The sequence below is a fragment of the Cavia porcellus genome, unplaced genomic scaffold, assembly GCF_034190915.1.
Source record: "Cavia porcellus strain 051 isolate PalLab524CR breed Dunkin Hartley unplaced genomic scaffold, mCavPor4.1 scaffold_22, whole genome shotgun sequence".
NCBI lineage: Eukaryota > Metazoa > Chordata > Mammalia > Rodentia > Caviidae > Cavia > Cavia porcellus.
This window is the reverse complement of record NW_026947505.1, coordinates 5,056,363-5,073,686: the sequence shown is the minus strand read 5'-3', so window position 1 is coordinate 5,073,686 and position 17,324 is coordinate 5,056,363. Positions and strand designations below refer to the sequence as shown.

At 40.8% G+C, this 17,324-nt stretch overlaps 1 long non-coding RNA gene across 14 annotated transcripts in view; it reads right to left on the bottom strand.

Annotated features, from left to right (window-relative positions):
* LOC101787500 (uncharacterized) overlaps positions 1-17,324 on the bottom strand; it is a 29,655-nt gene that overhangs the window by 5,460 nt on the left and 6,871 nt on the right. For 2 of the 14 annotated variants that reach the window (XR_010042084.1, XR_010042085.1), the window contains 4 exons: positions 16,379-16,452; positions 3,640-3,714; positions 2,258-2,381; positions 403-1,456 (listed from right to left, as the gene is read on the bottom strand). This is a non-coding gene — a long non-coding RNA (uncharacterized LOC101787500). Of the gene's footprint in view, positions 1-402; positions 1,457-2,257; positions 2,382-3,639; positions 3,715-16,378; positions 16,683-17,324 lie in introns of all 14 variants that reach the window. The other 12 variants (XR_002790142.2, XR_002790140.2, XR_010042083.1 and 9 more) reach the window with 10 other exon arrangements.

The window sequence follows — 17,324 nt, the reverse complement described above, 5'->3', positions numbered from 1 at the left end:
CAAGTCCAAGCATTCTGGATCACTTTATAAATAATTTTTACACTAGAAGAAAAGGAGTGAGGGTAGATGGGATGGCACACTCCTGTAATTCCAGTTTCTTAGGCACTTGAAATAGGAAGATCAAAATTTCAAGGCTTCTCTAAGCAGTGTAACAAGACCCTGTCACTCAACAAAACATTAGGAGGACTGAGGATGTAGGAGGTGTGCTTGAAAAATACAATGAATATTTAAATTTTAAAAATATATTGCATAAAAGACAGTGCTGTTATTTCCCCTCAAAACACCCTCACACTGAACACACTTAGCCCGCTGTTCTTGCCACTTTCTGAAAAGAACCTTTGGCTGTCTTTACTTGTGTTGTCCTGACTACCCCAGTGTCCCAAAGAGATTCAAAACATTTACCTTTCATTGTCATTTTGACTTTGAGGGAGAGTCAGGTTTGCAGGTTGCTGGGTCTGGTGATAAGGTGGATGAGTTCCCACAGTAATATTTTTAAGAGTTTGGCTTCCTGCTGGGCGCACTCAGCAGAAGCACTCACCACTCACTCTGTGCTGTTGGTTGGTGGGTATGGAACGTGTTACACAACATTTCCCTATTTTCTTGCCCATTGAGCTTCTGGAATTATCTTTATGATCATTTTGTTTAGTTATAAAAATATTGGAAAGAGAACCACTGTAACCAAGTCTTTGTCATTTGAGGCACAAAACCCCAGGTATTACAGGAGAAAGAGAGAGCTTCCTTGGCCAGTAGCCTCCTGAGAGATGCAGAGCGTATGTTGGATTCTGGAACCCATTTATACCATTCGCCTTGGATTACCTTAGGTTCTAGAATGACTGCTCAAAATCATTTTAGCTTCTATCCACAGAGACAGCAACACCTTCCTCTTTGTCTTTTAAATGCTATTAACAAAGAGGCTCTACCTTTTAAAAATGTGTGTGGATGTCTTCTTTCATTTCACCAACCCTTCATAGCCATTTTGCAAACCTAGTTGACCACTACATCAAGTGCCTGTATTTTTAGGTTCTATTAACTTTTATTACCCGGTTTTAGTGTTTTCTCTTGGAAAACAGAGAGCAGTGGTCCAGCATGGTTTTCCCATGTAAGTGGCTCTCCAGGAACATTGCCAGCTGAAAATCCCTGTGTTCAGGAGAATTCTCAGTGAAAGGCTAGCATCCACTCCTAGTGACCAGCCAAGCATCCAGCACCGCAGTTGGAGCAGTGTCAGGGGTAGCAAAATAAAAGCCACAATCATGCCATCTAGGAAAGCAGCCTCATTCTGTCCTCATAGTTTGATATGATTTCCGATCCTGTGGTCCAGAGGTGCAGAATGAGAGACAGACTGGTACACAGAGCAGCTCCTGGTGTCTAATTACACAGGTGACCTGCAGCAGGGTTCAGATGGGGTCTGCGGATTTTTCTTCAGAAAACGCCCGGGTAGGTCATGGGAATTCCCTGTCTGAAATGCAGCAGAAACATAAGGCAGAACTGCTTTTTCTCCTTACGAAGGTGGGCCATGGGCTCCCTAGTATAACTTTTGCGAAAAATTCATGATTATTGTCCTTGGTACCCTGAGGGAGGAATGCTCATTATGAAGGATTGGGAAAAGACAGGCAAACTGCTGCATGTGGAGCCTCTAGCCCCTATTTCTTTTTTTTTTTTTTTATCAGTACCGGGGATCGAACTCACAACTGCCTGCTTGCAAGGCAGGCGCTTATGCTGCTGAGCTAAATCCCCAGCCCTATCTAGCCCTATTTCTGCCCTGCACACCTGGCATCTCTGCTGGGATGCTATCGCCACCTTTGGTCAGCAAACAGATGGAACACCACATAGGTGATTTCCAGGTCCTCCCGGCTGTGCCACTTCTGCTGTCTCTACCTTAACTGGGTAAGACCCTATTTTCCTTTGACCACTCAACAGTTAGCTTCTCTATTCAGTGCTGTACTGATGTGATCTTTGATTCTCCTTTATAGCAGGCACTTCAGAGCATTGCTCATACATATACCACAGTTAGGGTGGATCGAGTCTCAACCCTAACCCTTCTCTCCTTTCTCATTTTTCATTCAAACCCTTTGCCCACTGGGGCTCTTATTGCCATCCAGAACAGCAAGATATTTGTTGGATGGTTACATTTACCCCACCCACCTGGTAGTACTTTATTTCCCATTATTAATGCTATTTCTTCTCTTATCTCTCAAGGACATACTCGTGCACTTATACTCCTTGGAATTTATTTCACTGATACTGTTTTAACACTTACCAAGGCTGACTTCTCCTTTCTGCTGTCCTCTACTGTTTCTCTTCAGGTCTCTTTGGCTATGTTGGTTCCATTTCTTTCAAAATGCCCCCAGACCCAGGATGATGGGGCTGGTGCCCCTCCTGACCTGAGTGAGAGGAGATGCTTCTGTAATATCCCCAACAGGCCCTGTGTGCATTCCTACTCTTTGCAGTTGCCCTGCACAGAATGAGTTGGCACCACGGGCTGTACAACCCAATTCCAGTTTCACCTCTCCCTGAATCAAACCCTGCCACTTCAAAAGCAACTGAAGACAACAACTGCTCAGCCGGTGACCTAGGATGATATAAAGGCGCTGATTCACTCTGCACAAGACTTGCTCCGTGCATCTGAAGAGGAGCCCACTGCTGAAAAGCTGCTTGTGGCAGTATTTACCAAATTGGCAATGAACTCTTTAATGCTTGTTTGTATTCTATTGCTATGTGTTTCACAACCCACCATGGAGACTTTATAGAGTCCCACAAACCTCCAAGAAAGAGTGGAATGCAGTATTTGTGTTCAACTGGCAAAAATAACTCTCATTTCTGTCTTACTCAAAAGACACAAATAAAATACATTCTCAGGTCCTGTCTGATTCCAGTTTGCAAGGACCTGCCTTTCTAAGTAATTACACCATTTTCTCCAACATTCCAAACAAAATTGTAACATATGCTGATTATCCAAGTGGAACACTCCCGCCCTTAAAAAACCTGATAATGCTGTTAAAATGTTCACTCCCTATGTAGCAACTTTAAATGCCTCATTCTCATACTGAAAATTGTACTACTCAATATCTTTACCTTCCTCATAGTTCTTGGAATTGTTCTAGCTATGAGCCCATATTGTATGGACATAGACATGTTCCTCTCCCTGCTGGATGGTTTTTCTCTTGTGAAGAGTAGATCTTCAGTTACATCTCTGCAAACTTATAACACAAAATGCTGCCTTAGTCACCTTATTATATTGTTGCCTTCCCCTGAATTTATACTGTCTCACACCAAACGGTCTACAACTAATCTCACTGACCTATGTGGGGACTTTTCTATTAGCCTATTAACCAAAACAGAATTTATACTTTAGGTTTTTCTTTGGTTGGTGTGCCTGCTCTGGCAGCCAAGGCCAATCGCAATGTTAATGCACTAGCTTGTCTTATAGCAAAGCAAATTAATTATACTTCCAGTTTTGGCATTATTAAACAAAGAACAAAGTGAGCACCAACAAGTGATTTTAGATAATTGTGCTGCAACTGATTATCTACTTCTATTGCATCATCATGGATGTAATGAAATTGCTCAAATGTGCTGTTTTAATTTGTCTGATGAAAGTAAATCCATCAGTGGGAAACTTCATAATTTATAAAAACTTACCAGATACATATGTCCCAAGGGCTCAATACTGGATTATGGAATTTCCTTACAGGATGGTTTCCAGACATCAATTGGCTAAAACAAATGTTTCTTTATGGTGTTATTGTCCTTATCTGCTGGCATCCCATCCCTATACAAAATGTTTATACCTAAATGCCAGCTTCTAACATGGTAAGAAAGCCTAAACTAAAAAAAGAAAGGGGAGATATAGAGAGGCCACTCTGACTCCATTTTGTCCCAGATACATCCAGCTGGTAACATTACGGGGAAAAGTGTAGCTTTGAAACATGGCTCCCACCCCAAGGTAAAAACATAAGGTCCTGTAAGGTCAAGAAGCAAACAAGTTATATAATCTAAGCATATGCAATTTGAGTTTCTTTGTTCTTTATCAATAAAAGTTACTTGCTTAGGCTGGCCTGGTGGCAGCCATTTTGCTGACCCTTAGTGTGTGTGAGACCTTTTATTTTCCCTTTGCTTGCAGAACCCCAACAATTATGCCTTTCAGCATAAACAGAATCAAAGAAGTACACACGAGTGCGCGCACTCAAGGGTAAGGCACACTGGTATGGTCTGGAGCTGGAGATACTTTTATGGTCTGGGGGTATCCTCTAGACCTATGATCTAGGGTGTGTATATCTGGTATTAAGTCATGCTTTCCTAGCCTGGGTTAAAATGCAACCCATTTACATGTATTTAAAGTTTGGATATGGTACTTCAGTTAGTAGTGCTGTTTCATTGAGGGTAGAAATCTGTGGGATTTGTGAATTTCTACTGTGGAAAAAAAAAAAAAAAACCACAGGCCCAATATACACAATTTTAAAGACTCTTAGGAATTAGGAGCAAGAGACTTAGAAAGGAAAAAACAGGCCTACGACTGAAAATAGTATTGTAATCTTGGGTAACTATTGTATCTTAAAACTGCAGTTTCCTAAAAATACAACTGCAAAATTACAATTTCCTTGTTTGTCTCCTTTCTACCTACCTTTATTTCTTCTACCCTACCTTAATGCCATATTTTATAGTCCCACATCCAGGCAGAACTAGAGATTCTAAAGAAGACTGTTTTTTAATCCTTCACCGACAAATGGGAAATGGGTAGCTCCTAAGTAAAAATTATTACTATGTTGGAAGTGAAAGAATGCAACAGGGAAGTCCGGAGGCCCAGCCTGAAGCATTCAAAAGGACTCAGGACTGTTCATTTTGTCCTTGTCACTTGGCTCAGGAGACAAATAGCTCTGAAAACCAAAAAGAGCTGCGGAGAAGGAATTCACAAACAAGGGTCCTGGTGTCTCCTGAAATTGCACCATGTGGGTCCTCAAGTTCCACAGCATTTCTTAGCCTGGTCTCACACCTCCGAATGGGAGTGACAAAAGGAATTTCTGCTTGCCCAAAAAGTATGAAGATTGTCCAAGAATAAAGTACAGTATTTTATAAGCATAAAGCACTTATATAAATGTGAGTAATGATTATTCATTTCCGTTGGCAGATCTTTGTTGAATGCCCATCATCAGCCAGGTGCTGTGTAAAACACAAAATAACCCTCAAGGTGTTTAGGATCCAGCTGAAGGAAATAGGAAAACGTAATTATAAGATTATGTCAAGAAAGTACAAATGTTAAGGGTGCGGGCCAGGGAGCAAGCGAGAGGGAGGGCAAAGAGAACCAAAAGGCTTTTTGAAGGAGGTTTGGGAACACTCCAAAATAACCTCAAAAAATTGCTCTGCTGTGGGCTGTGAACTCTGCTTTGTTCTAATAAAACTCACATCTAAAACACTAGAAAAGCACCATTGATATGGAATCATTATATTCACCCATTAAAGATGAGATTAATGGAGAGAAAAATCAGTGATATCTTAATGGGAAACATTTTGTTCTTACAGCTTGTGTTTAAACACCAGAAGAGTAGCATGAATTCCACCTCACATAATTAGTCCCCAATAGTTCCATTTAGCCAGTCTTTCTGGTCTAGATAATACTGCAGATCAGAGCCCAAGAAACATTTCCAAAGCACGACAATAATAGCTTTTCTTAAAATTGATGGTTTATTTAAATTCTGTTTATTTATGAAAAAGACTCCTAGGCTGCTCCGACGGCAGTGGGTTATCAGAACTTATTAACATTAGTGTCACTAAAGTTGGTATACCACCCCCCCACTGCTAAATTTGACTTAAAAAAAAAAAAAGACTCCTTACCTCCTCCCTATGGTAGGGATCACGCATACAAGGCACATACTCTATCAGGATCAGGTCCCCAGCCTAAGATAGCTATTATTACTCATTTATCATCATGTTCCTTACAAAGAAACTCCAAGAAAGTGTGTTGGTTGTTTCCTCACATTCACTGAAGAACTACTATGTATAATATATACATACTCTGTACAGTTTGTACAGAGTATGTCCAGCCCATGGGGTGGAGCATGTCTTTAAAGCTGGAGATAAATATCCATAAAAGAGAGCTAAATAATCAGTAATTGTAGATTCTGTCCCCCTATATTTGTTATTGGCTACATAAGCAAAACTGTAAGGTTAGGTGCCCCACTTCTGAAACTTGTTTCTGTTACAGCTCCTCCAGAAAAGCAGACTATCAAAAAGGGCAAGACGTTTTCTATGACTTCACATTTATAGATTTGTGACAGGCAATTTCATAGGTTCTCTTGAACCTATCATCTTTTAAAGAGTGTGCAATCATTTCAGTTTTCTCTATATACAGTAAACTTTGAAATTGGCCAAACTCATGCCCAATTAAAATTTAGAAGATAGATTTGCACATGAATAACCAGCAGTGCAAAACAACATAATATGGACTCAAAGAAGGTGTACAAAAACAAAACAAAAACAAAAACAAATATTCTCAGAATTTAGAAAAGAGATTGCAGTAAAGAACTTCAACCAGGTGGCAGAATTAGAGCTGGGAGTTTACAGCTAAATATACAAAGTTACATGCTCTGAAAACACCTGCATCTTGCCTAAAATTTTTGTTAAATGGATCTCATATAAAAGAACACATTCATTACCTCCTTTCGGGCTAACAGACAATTGATCTCCCAAAGAGATTTGAAGGGAAGAAGTGATACTCAAAACAGAGCCCCAAGACTGAGTGTAGTTCTTTTGGAAATTAGAGTTCCCACTAGCTAAATGCAAACCTTGTAAGTATTCCTATTTAGAATCTGTATCCTAAGTGAAATAGCACATATATCAAGACAAGTTACCATCTAAACAATTAAAAACTTCCTTTCGTAGCTGTTCCTTAAGCCTACAATGCAATAACCATTTTTTTGTGTGTGTGAAAGGTGGAATGTTTCTCTTTTTTTCTTTTTTCCAAATCCGTTTTATTTCAAAGGTAAAAAGAAAGAAAAGAAAGGAGAAGAAAAAAACTACAAAAAATTTCAAAACATGTCAATCAGAAGGCAACAATGGTACATACATTTCACACTGAAATCCAAATAAGATTTTTTTTTTTTTTTTTTTTTTTTGGTACTGAGGATCAAGCTCATGACCACATGCTTGCCAGGTAGGCACTTGTGCCTGTTGCACTTAACTCCTGGCCCCCAAATAACCATTTTAAAATATATTATTTTCACAGCAATTTGTTGCATCACATCACTATGGGGTAGACACACATGAACATTTTCTCATTCAGCAGCAGCAAATAGGATGAGGAAGGAAAAAGAAAAAAAAGGGACTGGGAATAGCCAAAGAAAAAGGGAACATTTATAAAGTGCTATGCAGGACAGGCACTGTGATAGTGATAAGAAGATAAATAACAAAAGTTTTTCCTTTTCTTCCTTTTAAAGAAATTCCAGAAGAATAGCTAGACCAGTGATAGTTAATAAGTGGGACCTTGAAGACTGAGTAGTTGATGGTGGATATATGGGAACTGAGAACATTCTAGGCACACCAAACAGCATGCATGAAAGTATGTCTGGGTTAGCAGGTATTGCGGTTTAGTTGTGCCTTTGTGGGGCTCATGTTATCTGAAGCTCCTTGTTGTAAAGGATAGAAACTCAATCTGAAAGTGGTTAGATAAAAGTGAAAGGGAAAATTTCACTCAAGAAATCCAAAAAAGGCTAAACAACCAGAAAAGATTGGGGCAGTGAACTGCAGCTTTGGAAACTACATCTTATCACTTCCATCCCGGGAAAAGGACTGGCACTCTGTTTGTTTTGGTCTTTTGTTTGTTTTTGTTTTTTGAGGCAGAGTCTCACTATGTGATGCAAACTGGCCTTGAGATCACTACATAGCACAGGCTGGCCTCAGACTTGTGATCCTCTTGCCTTAGCCTCTAAAGTGCTTGAATTAAAGGTGTGTGCCCTACCACACTTAGCACCAACACTTTTTGTTTTTGTGGTTGCCTTCATTACTTTTCTTATGGCTGAAACAAAATACTTGACCCCCAAATTTAAAGGGGAAAAGGTTTACAGAGCTCAATGTTTATAGAGGTTTCAGTCCACAGTTGGCTGGTTCCAAGGCAGGGTGCCATGGCAGAGGGGCACTGCAGAGGAGAAACAGTTCATGGTGGGCAGAAGACAGAAGGCACCAAACAAAAATAGCAGCTTCTTTCTGCTCCTTTTATATTCAACCTGAGCTACTGGGCTTAGGGTAGGTGCCAAACCAATCAGTGATTCATTTAGTAATCACAATCCCTTAATCCCAATATCATGTATTCTAGATCTAGCCACTTCTCAAAAAGTCCCAGCTATAAGTGCATGAAACTTTGCGGGGACATCTAAACACAAGCCATAACAATAGTACTGGAGCTTCAACCTATGAGGCTTCAACTACTGAGCTATATCCCATCTCTTTAATTTGAAAGCAGTTTTCACTAAGTTGTACTGGCTGGCATCTAACCTGGGATCCTTTTGCTTCAACCACCTGAGTTGCTTGGGTTACAGGAAAGCATCAACATACTTAACAAAAAGACTAACTTTCTTCAAGTCTGAAAAATTCTGGGGGAAAGCTGCCAATTGGTCAGGCATGGCTCTGTACTCATCAATCCCAGGATCCCAAGGAAGGGCAGGGCAGGCACACCACAGACATAAGGTATGAGAATAAGTGAAAAATACATCTGTGAAAGGGTTTTGGCCCACACAGGACTCTGTAGCCAGGAAAACCTCAACCAGAACCAGGAAGCTCCTATCTGCCCCACCCCTGGGAATTTGACTATGGTGCCAAACCTAGGTGGGTGTGCCGGTCATCTCTCTCCGTGTCCTCAGAATAAAGGCTGCTTTTTCTTTTATACTTCTCATCTTTTGGAAATAATCTTATCAATCTGTACTCTGGCAATGGATTAGGACTGAAGTTGGCAACAGTACAAGAAGCTCAACATCCCTTTCCCATGGAAAAGTTTTATCCCCGACACTCACCGCAGGTCCTGCAGGTCCCCTACCGGCTCCCCCTTGTCTCACCGATCCCTGACCTCGGTGTGCCTGCAGCCCAGAGTAACCGCGGCTCTGCCTAGAAGCCAAGAGCACCAAGGCCATGAAACAGGCACCCCAGCTTCCGGGAGAACATGGCGGACAGATAACAGCAACTACCGGAGGCTCTCTGAAAGAGTCGGCTCAGAAGCCAGGAATGGTGCAGATTAAGGAGACATAAGCAGGTGGAGATATGCTCTGCTGACTCAGGAACGAACTGGGCTGAGAGAAACCAACTTGGAATGCAGTCCTGGTGCTAAAATAGGAACAGAAAAATCTTGGTGTAGAGGCTGGACCCTGCGCCATTGTAAGCCGCGATTTGGGTTTCCCGCCGCGCGGCGGCTGGCTGCCTCTACAGTGGCTCGGCAGAAGCTCTGAGAACGGCAATCTGCGAACGGCAGGGAGGCGTGCACTGACTTGTGGTGAGGTGAGTGAGAGAAACTGACACTCTACCACAGTTTGACTCCAGCAGAGGACTTTCTGGGCCCAAGCAGTCCTGTGGGAGCAGGGCGCGGTGGCGATTCCAGCCACACATCCGCCTCTCGGGCGGGATTGGTGAAAAGTGCCTGGCCTGCGTGACGCTGCCGGTGGACCTGGTAGACTGTCCCAACCCAGATCCCAGAGCCTGATGGTGGCCGGGAGGGGAGACGCGTAGGCTGCCTGGTCCGTAACTCCCTGGTGCGCAGCGGTGAGCGGGAACACCTAACTGGCGCAATTCGATCAGGCTGTGGCTGACTGGGAGAGAAGCTGGGCCTCTTATATAAGCTTGCATATATAAGGAACAGAGAAGAAGAGGCAGCATGGGAAGAGGCAGCAACAAGAAAGGCTCCTCGGCCCCCAATTCTGAGAAACAGGCAATAGCAGACACCGCACCAATACACATAAGGCACCATATAGAGAGCCTCATAGACCAATTCAGGAATGAAGTTATCAACAACCTGAAGCTAGAAGTATGCAGAATAGTGAGAGAAATGCTAAGCACCACCCAAGAAAAAACAGGTGGTGGAATGGAAGAACAGAAAAAAAGGGGAGAATTGTTTGATGGAGAAAACAGAGAAAGCATAGAATACGTGAAGCAGGTTCAAAGGGACTACCAAGATACTAAGAAGTCTATAGAAGACTGGCATAACAGCTTGAAAGAAACTAAGGACAGACTATCTGAACTGGAGGGCAGACTTGTAATATGGGAGAATGAAATGAAAAACTTCTTAAAAATAACAAAGAAACAAACAGCAACAATACAAAGACAAGAAGATGATAAGAGGATCCATAACTTAAGGATTAAGAACATAAAAGAAGAAGTAGGGATGCAAACAAGTGAACTACAAAAGCTACTCACAGAAATAATCCAGGAGAATTTTCCTAATTTAGCAAAAGGTAAAGATACTCAGATGTATGAGGCATACAGGACCCCAGCTACCTACAACCCAAACAGAGCTACACCCAGGCATATAATAATCAAAATTCCAGAAATTCAATACAAGAACAGAATATTAAAAGCTGTAAGAGACAAGAAACAGACCACTTACAAGGGAACACCCATCAGAATTACAGCAGATTTCTCTGCACAAACCATCAAATCACGAAGAGCGTGGGGGGAAATAATTCAAGCTTTGAAAGATAATAATCTCCAGCCAAGATTGAGATATCCTGCACAACTGTCCCTGGAAATTGATGGAAAAACAAGGTGCTTCCAGGATAAAGAGGAACTGGGGGAATTTGCAACCACCAATTCAACTCTACAGACAGTATTGCAGGATATTCTAAAAAAAGAAAAATACAAAGAATCCAGAAATAATGGCAGAGAGGCCACAATAAATGGAGCAGAGAACAAAATGAAGAAGACAAACTGACAGCTACTGACAGAAAAAGAGCTCAACAGAAATGAGGCAGAGAAGATTGGATGATAGGAACAGCTATTTTGGAAAAAATGACATCTTAATAGGTAATACTGATTTAGTATCATCTTGTTTTGAAGTCTCATCTAGCTTTTGTCCTTCTGTCTCCAATGGTCTAAATAGGCTGTATCTTATTGGATTTTATTATGTACGATAGTATAAGCAAAAACCTTTTAAAGACAAGGAGATTATACAGAAACCATTGTTCATTTTCTGTTAGTCGATTCTAAATACTCTGTAATGCTGTCATTCTCTTGAATGGTTTTACATTGTTTTGATATACTTAATGCTACAGTATACGAAGTTGTACTCAAGGATTTCAAAGAAAGAAACAATATGGTAACTACTTTTAGGTTAGGATTATCTGGTGGTGAAACACTATTCTGCTTAAATGGTTATGTTTTGATCTGCGCTGTTTCGTTGTTATGCCCTCTTTTATCTCAATCTCCATTCCATTATTTACTTATTTTTTAATCTTTATCCTTTTAATTAAAGGAAAAAAATAGCAGGATATATTATAGTAACCCACTTTGACTTTTCATTACCTTGATTTAAAGCCCTGTATTACTCTCACCATCTGGTTTTTAACTGAAGTTCCCCTATTCTGTTTTGCTGGATAGTATCAGGTTCGAAAGTTTAGGCATCAGCTGTGAAGATAATGAGATTCATTATGACGCCCATTCTTGTTGACTTTTATCTACTTTTGAAGACCTACAATGTCTCCAATGTTTTGGTTTTGTCTGTTTTATTCTTTACTGTTTTGTTCAATTGTATTATAACTAACGATATCGGCAATTCTATTAGAGATAGCGGGAGGCATTATGGTAACCATTGTTGATCACCTTGTATTATGTTTTTACATTATCTATTATGTCCACCCTTTTGACTTGACCGATTCTGTTCTGTTATGTCACATTTGGTTTTACTCTCTTTCAAAAAAGTAATAAGAACCGTGGGAGCAATGAAACCCAAAATGTGTAATAGTCATGGTACAAAAGAGAGGAAAAGAAAGTGCTCCAAACTATATAACTACATGTATATTTAAGTGTATAAGATAGAAAATGATATCACAGAGTTTTATTGGATCAATGAACAGAACTGTTGGCAGTATCACTGATGAAATGTCCACTTTACAAGCTTTAATTTTGTGACTTGAACAATTATTTCTAAGATGACAATATGTAATCCATTAACTAGTGATTTCCTACTGTTCATTTTTTTTCTGTAAATCTGTATAACTTGTACCCTTTCCCTGCTTTTTTTTCTTTTCTCCTTAAATAAAATTAAAATATATATATATATATATATATATATATATATAAAAAAAGAAGCTCAACATCAAAGCGAGAAACATACTGGCCCCAAATTATAGTAACATTTGCTAGATCATCGGTTAAAATCGAGTTCAAATTTTTATGGCATTGTTCTAATTGGTTTATGTATTGTCATTTCAATCAGGATGCTATGAAACACAATAGATGCTTCACATTGGTTTAAGAACTGTGGAATCTAGGGTACTTCTTCAACCTTCTAGCTAAGTGATTTTAGGAGAATATCTTTTTTTTTTTTTTTTTTTTTTTGTCTTTTTCATTTTTATCGGTACCGGGGATCGAACTCACGACCGCCTGCTTGCAAGGCAGGTGCTTATGCCGCTGAGCTAAACCTCCAGACCCTTTAGGAGAATATCTTAACCAGCCTAAGCCCGTATGTCCTCACCAAAATATAATAGTAGCCATGACAGCTGACTCTATTGAATCTTGGTGCTGAGAAATGAACTTAGAATTTTGTTCATACTACATAAGCACTGTACCACTGAACTGCACCTCTCATCCCCTTAAGCATTTTTCAAACATTTCAATTAATCATCAAAACAAAGTTATAAGGCTTTATAAACCTGAGATAATCCCATTCAGGTTATTGGAAGGATTAAAGAAACTGCTGGGTGTGGTGGTATACATCTGTAATCCCAGCATTCAGGATGCAGAGGCAGAAAGATCACCAAGAGTTCTAGGCCAGCATGGGCTACATAGGAAATTCAAGATCAGCCTGCGCTACCTAGTAAAGTCAAGGCAAGAATTTGTCTCAAAAAAAGAAAGAAAGATAAAAGAATTCATGTAAAATGCATAGTCCCATTCCCTGGCCCACAGCCAGCACTTAACTCATTATTATTTTTAATTGTATGTTGCCTAGAAAAGGAAACGTCCCTGAACTTCATGATTAGCAAGCTTTGGGAAAGCAACAGCAACAACAAATGAAAGAGAAAGACTGCCTGACTGCTTATCTCTGGCATCAAAAGAGACAGCAGGGATTAAAACAGGCCAATAAGAGAAATACTATAAATAATAAAAAGTAAGAAAATTGAGAAATGTGACAGTGGAATATCAAAGGAATGCAAGTTGGCCAGATTTCTTAATTTTTTCCATATAGGTTAGAATCCCCTCCATCTGCTCCACCCCAAGAATGCCTCTCTGTAAAACTGATCTCAAGGACCATTTGAAGTTTCTTTCTCTTTGACCTGAATACTATCAAACACCTTGAATTATTCAATCAAGAAAAGAAACTAACACAAAAACCGCTGTGTGTTGGGCTCCATGCTTAGCCATTTACATACAGTATATTAATATCTTTTGCTCCCTGAACTAACAATAAAGTGGATGTTTTTTCTGCACTATGTATATATAGGGAAAGAGGGTGAGAATTCAGGAATAACTTTGTGTGGGATTCAAACACAGATCTGTCTCACTTCAAAATCAAGAATACAAGGTCAGGCTTGGTAGCAGATTCCTATAATTCCAGTACTCAGGAGGCTGAGGCAGGAGGACCACAGCAAATTTGAGGTCAGCTTGGGAGAGATAGACAAGGCAAAAGCATTACCAAAATCTGATAAAACTAGTGAAATAATAGGCACTTGTCAACTTCTATTGCCTTTTACCTTCTTTACCTGAAACACCATCTTCTGGCTGCCCAGGGCTATAGGCCTTTTCTCAAGGACTGTCTTCTACCAGATATTGTGTGGCAATATCTACCACACAAACCTGAGGTCCTGAGTTCCATCTATCATACGCAGAAAAAGAAAAAAGAGTATATCTGCTCTGGCCTTCTCACCATCGTGATATTAGATTCTCCAGTATTCATATGCTTATCTCTTTATTTAGCACATTTTTGCAGGCTCCCGGGAAGCACTGAAATAGCTAGAAGTTAAAAAATTTCAGAACCTGCCAGAGAAGTGCAGTGGATTAACTAATGGTACACTTGTAACCCCCAGCTGAACTGAATCAGTGAGGTGCTGGGTGTGGAGGCCCACTTGAGGATCACTGCCAACAGCATAAAAAGAGAACTGGCAGGATGATGGTGCTGTTGATTCTCCTGGAGAAACTTGTCTTACTGGTTTTCCTGATATGAACTGGGCTACTCTCATGGTCAGAGGAGCTTGGGGCCTTGCTGCTGCTGAAGTGGCTGGGTTCTCTTTGGGGGAGCTCTGATCCTTACCTCAAGCATCAGTCCTGGCTCCAGTGCTGATCTCTCAGTCTACTGACACAGATCCTTCTTCCCACAGACTTTCTAGCTTCCACCACTGACCTTTGGGCCTTCCCAGCGCAGATCCTAGGTACAGACTTACATGGGACACTGCCATGGGCTCTAGAACCCCAGATGGACTCACAGAGGACATTGCCATGGGCTCTAGGTCTTTTTATTTCTTTATTTATTTTTGATACCATGGATCAAACTCTCAACCTTGCATTTGTCAGGCAGGCACTTACACCACTGAGCTAAATCCCTGGTCCCTGGCTCTAGGTCTTCAAATAGATTCATGCAGGACTTTACCAGGGGATCCAGCCCTCAACTGGATTCTTTGGGTCTCTAATGTGTGGACAGATTTCCCACATTCCATTGCATTTGACTTTTTGGGTGACCATTATCAAACAACCCTGTAAATTATGTGTCCTGTATTAAATCCATTCTCTTATAAATCTTGACCACAAGAAGAAGATGGGTCAAACTGAAGTGTTTGAGATGCATAGGCCTCTGAGAGTTATTAAGGTTGTATCATACACACACACACACACACACACACACACACACACACACAACACACACACACAAACACATTGGGGATCAGGACACACCGTCCCAAAATATAGCTATAAGACCAGATATGCCGCTTCCAGATATATTTCCCAGGCATATTTTGAGGTACTGCAGCAGACACAGGGGTGGTTCTGAGAAGCTGCCCTTTTGTAAAGTGTACAGCTACAAAGGAAATCCTTTATAAAAGTAATCAGAACAAGGAAAGGGCTGCCTCTAACAACTTTTACTATCTGCATAATAAGCCCACCTTCATTTACCAGGACTGCCTCCACTACCACCCTGGAACTCCCAAGGCCTTAGTACTTTCCGTAACTCAGGCTGCTATGTGCACTTTACTACCTGGCTCTGTTTTGCATCTTATCTTTGTGGGCCTCCAGGACATATGCATGTAAGTGAGGCTCAGAGCTGAAATTCTGTGATGGCCTGAAGGAGCCGCATGAGTAGTAAAGGCCCTGCAAGACCTCAGTTGAGTGGAACATTGTGATAGTGGAGAAAAGGAATGTAAAAAAGCCAAAATTATGGGGCTGGGGATTTAGCTCAGCGGCATAAGCGCCTGCCTTGCAAGCAGGCAGTCGTGAGTTCAATCCCTGGTACCGATAAAAAGGAAAAAGACAAAAAAAAAAAAAAAAAGCCAAAATTATGTTTCTCTAAGTCCCTTGGTTAGTCATTTACTTTCCCTGTGAGTATTCTGTAGGTACCACACTCCAGTGCTATCATCCCCAAGGCTAAGCTTGCTAATGGATTAGGTATGAAACCTGTAGAAAAGATTTCCCTGAAGGCTGACTGCTTAACATCCCACAAATGCATCTGATAAATGTATTGATTTACGACCTTTGACCTGTGGTTATAAAAGTTCACATTACCTCCTCCAGGGCAAAACATGCCATTCAGGATAACTCAAATCTGTGACCCTGGACCACGATCACTCATTTTTGGGCCAGAATAAACCATTTAAAAAAAAATCCTTAAAGCAGGGGGTTGTTATTTTTATACCCACAAAGGGTAAAGGGAAGCTATTTTTCCCACTTGTATACACACAGCCCCTGAGCTCCTGAGAGCTGAGATGAGCTGTCTTGTTCCATGTCCAAAATCAATAAGTACGGGATGAATGAATAAAGGATCTCGAAATACACAGTCACCCCTAACTTCCCCTGGGCCTCTGATGTGCTCAACCCAAAGAATGTGTCCCTGTTCCACATGACAAGATTTTTTATTTATCTTCAGCAAAACATTCTTTCCTGTCTCCTCACTCACTGTAGGAGGCTGATCCTCCAACAAGGTCAGAAAGGGCTAAGAGCCTCAATGAATAACAATGAACCCCACCAAGATGAACAGGTTTACCTGTATGTGGCAGCCACTGTGAATTACTGCCCGCAGGTGGTTCCTCGAGAAATATTCATCAGCCTTTTGCAGTCCTGCAGATTTATGGGTAGATGCTTTTTGTTTGCAAACCAAAACCATGAGATAAAAAGGGACACTGATGACTTATCTAGCTGAAAATTCCACGGATGTGTCAAGCTTCAGAAATGGCTGGATGTGGGTAATCAACATCATCATAATGCCACATACTAGTAATCCAGACACTTGGGAGGCAGCAGGTGGATTGCCACAAATGTGAGGCCCGCCTGAGCTACGTAGTGAAAACCTGTCTCAACAAACAAACAAACAAATTACTAATATAGTAATGCGTAAACGTGCTTCTCCGAATGGGGTTCAGTCCTTCCCATTCTGCAAAGTGATATATTCCTCGGTCTTTTTTCTTTCTCTTTTCTTTCTTTCTTCCTTCCATCGTTTCTTTCTTTCTTCCTTCCTTCCTTCCCTTGTTTCTTTCTTTCTTTTGTACTGGGGAATGAACTCACAACCTCATGCTTGCCAGGCATAAGTTTCTTTTTTCCCCCATTGATCCCTTTACCCATCCTGCTGAAGAATCCTTTGTAACTTGCACACATTTCTACAAACTAGATTTTGCTTGTTGTGTATGCCTAGTGCAGTTCAACATGTTTATCCTGTGTATTTCCTACAAATCTGTAGCTGTGTCCAGACTGGATTAGATTCAGGTTTGGTGTTTTAACAAGAGGAAGATGTTAGCAAAACTTTAGGACTGTGACAGTGAAACTCTTAGAGCTTTCAGTGATAACAAACAGCCCGTTGCACCACGCGTACTGTAGGTTCACCATCTCTGCCTAATTTACTCCCTTTTTACAAAGTCAGTAGCCACTGATACCTAACATCCATATCTGTTAGTTTATTGAGGACTGTCACATGGTGATATTCTCATTCAAGCACT